The sequence below is a fragment of the Pongo abelii genome, chromosome 21, assembly GCF_028885655.2.
Source record: "Pongo abelii isolate AG06213 chromosome 21, NHGRI_mPonAbe1-v2.0_pri, whole genome shotgun sequence".
In the NCBI taxonomy this organism is placed as follows: Eukaryota; Metazoa; Chordata; class Mammalia; order Primates; family Hominidae; genus Pongo; species Pongo abelii.
This window is the reverse complement of record NC_072006.2, coordinates 50,620,595-50,627,158: the sequence shown is the minus strand read 5'-3', so window position 1 is coordinate 50,627,158 and position 6,564 is coordinate 50,620,595.

The window sequence follows — 6,564 nt, the reverse complement described above, 5'->3', positions numbered from 1 at the left end:
GCTCTGTCACTAGCTGTGTGACCCTAAGCAAATGACCTAACCTGTCTGTGCCGTAGTTTTTTAATCTGTGAAATGGGGATAATATCTATCTCAGAGTCCTTTTGAAGATTGAGTCATTATTAGTAACAGATTAAATGTTATATAAGCATTTCTTTTAATCCTTTTAACAACTAAGGGACTAAAGCCTGGAAAAGATAAAGAGCTGCTTAAGTGGCCGGGCTGAGGTTCATGTCCAAGTCTGTGTACGTCTGTGTGTGCACGTGCTGCACGTGACGTCCACACAGCCTCCTGGAAGGCTTCGTGGGCCCCTGGGGCTTGGGTCTTCCACTCCTCCTTGGCCAAGTCCCACCTCTTCTCTAGACTGCAGGCCTCTCTCAGATGAGGAAGGGAGGGGGCAAAACCCCAGCTCTGTTGTGCTGTGGACTGAATCTACTCCTGTAAACTGGTTCCTGGGCCCTGGGAGAGACCCCACCGGCCCTTGGGGACAAAGCTTTCCAGGCGAAGTGCTCCTAGGCACTCACAGCAGGTGGCGCCATTGCACCACACTGGCTCCCGGAGCCCAGCCGCCCTGCCACCGCTATCCAGACACGGGCAGAAAAGGGGTGCTTGGAAGAGGACAGTGGGTGTCCATGGGTGGGGACAAGGATGGGGCTTGTTCTAAATTTGTTTCCATCAGGTCGGAGTCACTAAAGCTCATTCGGTTAAGCCCAGGAGAACTTTAATACTTTAAAAATGGGTCTGCAAACTTCCTGTAAAGGGCCAAATAGTAAATATTTGGGGTTTGGGGACCATATGGCATCTGTTGCAGCTACTCTGCCATCGTAGCACAAAAGCAGCCATAGATGACACAGACCCAGGGTGTGGCTGTCCCAGTGAAACCTCATTTACAAAAGTAGGATCCAGCTTGCCGGCTGAAGTTTGCCAGCAGGAGAACCCTCAAGAATTCTCAAGTCCAACTTCCACTTCTACAGCAGGAGACTGAAGCCAGGAAGGGGCGGTGACTAGCCCGAGGCCCTCAGAGCCTCCGTGCTCAGGAGGACTCAGACCGAGATCTGCCTCTAATTCGGATTCCCAGCACAGACTCAGCAGGCGGAGGTGGAGCACCAAGGGCGCTTGGAAGCGGCCTCTTATCTGGCTCCTGCACCACTGCCCCCCTTGGATTCCGCAAGCTCAGAGGCCAAGATTAAAGGAGTCTCATGCTCCAGCTGGATGATGTGGGAAGAGCCAGCCAAGGATGGGGGCCAGGGCTTCCTCTGTCTTAGAGGCTGCTTGGGATGCAGGCTGCTTGGGCGGCAGGGGGAGCCTGCCAGAGCCCCGCTGGCTCAGGTGGATGAGAGCTTCCTGTCTGTTCCCCCACAGCCCGCCTCCCAGCACAGGGAGCAAGCGTTGCTGTCTGGTGCAGTAATTACAAGGTGCAGAGCGGGGGCCCTTACCTCGCACATGTTGGGTTCAATGACAGCCCTTCATTTAGCAGCAATTACCAGCTGAACCTAAAGGAGGGCTCCCTCTCCTCCCCCACCCAGCCCACCCAATCGCCTGGCCTCCTAGGCCAGACAGCGTCCACCTCGGCATTGAGCCCTAGAACCACCCATACTGTCTGCAGCCATTGCATCTCAGGCCTGCAGCATCACCATGGCAACGCGGTGCTTGCACAGGTTGAGGGAAGCTGAGAATGTGACTTGTCTTTCCAAGGCTGTGGTGTCTGTCCCCACACAGCCCCCAGCTCCGAGGCTTCTGTAGAAGGGGGCGGAGAGAGGAGAGCTGACCTGCAGGTTCGAGTTTTAAGTGCTTACATGCCCACCACCTCTCCCAGGGACCCACAGTGGAAGGAAGGTTAATGCCCCCAATATGTGAGGATGTCCACAGTTGGTGCTGTGGTGGCAGTGAGAATGGGCTGCAGTTTGCCTGTGGGAGGGACCTGAGCCATCAGGCAGGGCCCGGCATACCTTAGTCTTCACTCCGGTACCCTTTTCTGCCTTGAGGGCTCAAGGGATTGTTTCCATCTGTTTCTGCTTTATCCTGCTGTGAAAAACCTGAAAATCCCAACGGCTTGAGAGTAGTGACATGGCACCGAGAGAACTCTCCTTGTGGTACTTGCTGTAGCTTCCTGCAGAACGCTAGTGATGGACTGAGGGTGGGGACTTCCAGGCCATCCATTTAGGTCGACAGCATTCAGTGAGTGCTGGCTACATGGCAGACACTGCCGGACTTGGGGACAGAGACACTCGTTTTTGGAGTTAGCCTTCCTCCCAGCCCACGGAAGTGATGAGGCAGTGGGCTGGGGAATGGGGAAGAAAGAACAGAAAAGACCGTTCACTGGGCACCATCTAGGCCTTTGCCATTGGTTATTTAATCTGTAACAGCCCGGTGCAGTAAGGACTGATTGTATTTCTGTCCTAGCTGTGAAAACTAAGTTCCAAGTGGTTACGCATAACAATGGCTAAGGATACAGCCTGCGGACGCCATAGACTGAGAGACATGTCTGTCTGCTGTGATTAGCTGTGTGCTTTTGGACACATTGCTGATCTTCTCTGAGCCTGTTTCCTTGTCTCTACAGAAGGAATAATAATATATACACCTGAAGGAAGCTACTGTGAAAGTGAAATAAAATAATGTAGGTAAAGCACACAGTGCTCGGCTCATAGGCATCACCACTCAGGAAATGGAGCAGGAAGGACGTCACATAACTCGCCCAGATGAGAGGAGGAGCCAGCGTTGGAGCTCTGGCCTTCCAAGATCCCCATCTCTGCTGCAGTGTCTGGTGCTGAGCATGCACTTAACAGATGCTTTTTTTTTTTTTTTTTTGTGACATGGAGTTTCGCTCTTATTGCCCAGGCTGGAGTGCAATGGCGCGATCTTGGCTCGCTGCAACCTCCGCCTCCCGGGTTCAAGTGATTCTCCTGTCTTAGCTTCCCAAGTAGCTGGGATTACAGGCACCCACCACCATGCCTGGCTAATATTTTGTATGTTTAGTACAGGGAGCTCTAAAGCTGAGATGCCTTTCAGAGTTGTCCCAAGTTGGGGTGAGAGGTTCATGGCTTTACACCACAGCATTTTTTGTATTTTTAGTATTTTGTATTTTTGTATTTTTAGTACATGTTGGCCAGGCCGGTCTTGAACTCCTGACCTCAGGTAATCCACCTGCCTTGACCTCCCAAAGTGCTGGGATTACAGGTGTGAGCCATCGCACCCGGCCCAGATGCTTGTTTTTTGAAGGAATTTCCACTAGTGGAAACTAAAGTGGGGATTTTACAGGTTCTAACTTCCAAATGACTTGCCCTGTAAGAAGGGGCTGCTCCCTCCCACCGCCACCCATTCCTGCCAGCCTCCAGTCTCCCAGCCATCCCATGGAGCTTTCACCCTAACTGCACAGCCCTGACATCAGCCAGGTCCCTTCACCCCTGCTTTGTAGTAACCAATTAGCTTAACGTCTGTTCCCATGGTTATTTAGTTTCGTTGGCAACTAACATACTTCCCAGAAACAGGCCAGCATCTCCCAGTCCCACCACCATCCTGCTGGTGGGGCCATCCTCTTCTGGATGTCAGATGAGAACTCTCCTGCTGGGGAACAACAGAAGGACAGAACATAGAACCAGAGGAAAATGCATTCAAATGCATTCCATCAGTGTTTCTGGACCGTCTACAATGTGCCCTGCCAAGTGCTGCTGGAGATATAGAAGTCATTAAAACACGGTCTCTTGTCCTCAAGGAACTTCTGTAGGGCTTTTTATTTTATTTTATCTATTAGAGATGGGGTTTTCCTGTGTCTTCCAGGCTGGAGTGCAGTGGCACAATCATAGCTTACTGCGACCTTGACCTCCTGGGCTCAAGTGATCCTCCCACCTTAGCCTCCTGAGTTGCTGGGACTGCAGGCTTGTGCCACCATGCCTGGCTTCTGCAGGGCTTTTTAATCCAGTGGATTCCCTGGGAAGTAGATTCAGAGATAGAGATTAGAGTGCAGGACATTTATTAGAAAGTGGTCTTGGAAAAATTACCTGTGGAAAGGAGAAGGCGGCAGGTTAGGGCAGGGAGGAAGTTGAGCTTCAAGGCAGTCCTACCAAAAGCCTCAGCCAACCCCACGGGGAACTCTAAAGCTGAGATGCCTTTCAGAGTTGTCCCGAGTTGGGGTGAGAGGCTCATGGCCTTATACCATGTGATCAGAGATGCACATGGTAGTTGTTCAATAAATATAAAAGGACGGATGGATGGATAATCGATGGATGGGTTGGTGGATGGCTGGATGGGTGGATGGACAGTTGGGTGGATGGATGGAGGGGTAGATGGACGATGGATGGATGGATGGTTGGTTGGATGGATGGGTGGAGAGATGGATAATGGATGGATAGGTTGATGGATGGATGGGAAGATATATGATGGATGAATGGGTGGGTGGATGGAGGGATGGGTGATGGATGGATGGATGGGTAGATGGATGATGGATGGATGGGTGGATGATGGATGGATGGATGGGTAGATGGATGATGGATGGATGGGTGGATGGACAGATGCCATAATAGTTGAATGTATGGGAGCCACAGGAAAGGGAGTGACCGTCTGGGTCAGGAGGAGAGCAGACTTCCAGGAAGAGCTGACCCTTTTGAATTGAGTCTTGAAGACTAAATGGAAGTTTCCTAAGCAGACAAAAGAAGAAAGGTGTACCTTGCAAGGGGAAAGCAGATGCGAAGGTGCAGAGATGTGCATGAGCTTAAGGATGGTGTGTTTGGGTGCTGTAAGAATTTGTTCACTGTGGCTGGCCAGAGGTGCACATGGGGAAAGAGGAGGGGGAGCGGGGCTACTGATCCATCTTTGAAAAGAGGAGGTATCCTGATAGGATTGTTCCATCATGTTATTTTGAACAAGTAAGTAGATCCCCTCCCTGCCCCCTAACACTCAACAGTGGTATTTCTAGCATGAGGAGGGGGAAGAGGGAGGTCCTAAAATAATTTCATGCGAGTGAAGAGCATTGGGTCATTTACCACATCCTTTTCCATGCTTGAGTTCCTTAGTCCTGCAGTCCACCTTGGGAAGCCGTTGGTTCTGAACAGCCCTGCTTTCCAGATATGAAACAGGCTCAGAGAGGCTAAGTGACTTGCCCAAGGTCACTCAGCTCATTAGCCACCAAGCAGACAGCCCTCTAGCCCAGCAGGGGCTTACACCTCCCAGAGCTCAGCAGCCCTGCGTTTGGGATGGCAGGCAGCCTCACTACCCTCCTGGGATTAGGTTACTCTGGCTAGGGACAGAAAAGATGGCCCACTGTAGGGGGCCCAGGGCCTGGCGGCATCCTGCTGGCAATATTTTGCTCTGCGAGGAATCCCCCACTGAGCCCAACCCTCCCATCCTGTTCCTGGGCTGCCCCATGAATTAAACATGCCCCCGTGGTTAACTCAGTAATGCTTTTATTAATAGTTAATTACTCAACGCGCACTGGGGAAATGAGACTCACTCAGGCCTCGTAAATTAAGGCGGTGATCTCGTGAAGGAAGCCAATGAGAGTTCATTACCCCAGCCCCTCCCGACATTGTACCTCTGGGCTTGCCATTTAGCGGTGCTAAACGAGATGCACTGGTGCGGACAGGAAGGGGGGACACACGGGGACAGGGGCCATCTGCAGGGGGAGGTGGGAACTGGAGGATGAGTGTCCACCGGTTTCCTGGAAGAGAAAGGGCCCTAGGAGATGGGGCGGAAGCATCAGCTAGGAAATGTGATCCCTGCACCTTGGCAGCTTGTCATCTGCCTGTGTTCCCTGTCACTGCTAGGGACTCGGCACAGCCTCCAGGGATTCCCAGACGGGGCAAGGCCATCTGTCTCAGGTGTGGGACTCCCTCACCCCGTCTGGGCCTGGAGCTGGCCCTGCCCCAGCCTCTGCGGGTGGTAACCCCCTCATGCAGCCCATCAAGCCCTGGGTAGGGAAGAGTAGATCCCTCCTCAGAGTCCAGGGCCCTGCCTCCCTCACCCCTGCTCTCTCATTTCACAAATGTCGAGACTTCCCCTTCTAGTTTTTGTTGTGTCTGAAGCCAATTTCCCATCCTGACTCTGCTGCCGAGCTGGATAAGGGGCTTGCGCTAACCTGGTTTCGTTTTTCTAAATTTAACTTTCTCCCAGGTTTTGTTTCCCAGGAGACAGAATCCCCTCTATTTATCTTCCTAGGAGAAGACAGCCAATGTCCGCTTTGAACCTACTATGTGCCAGGACCTGTCCCTGTGGGTTATGTTCGTTGGCTTTAATTTCTAGCCATGTGACTCCACCTCCCGGGGTGTCTGTTTCTTCATCTGAAAATGGAGATGATCATAGGACCTGAGTCTGGAGTCACTGTGATGATTAAATGGAGTGGTTAGACACTGCTCAAAACATGTCAGCTCTCTCTATGGGGCAGCTGTCATTACTTGCTTCTTCACAACTGTGCTAGCAGCTGGAGACCGTCCCCATTCTACAGATAAGCAAAGTGAGGATTTAAATATCTTCTTTGAACTTGCCTAAGGACACACAACCCAGAACTTCATGTTGCCAAAGTTTATCATGTTCCTTCCTTAGAGGCGAAGTGGGGCACCGAGCCCCACTCTAGGA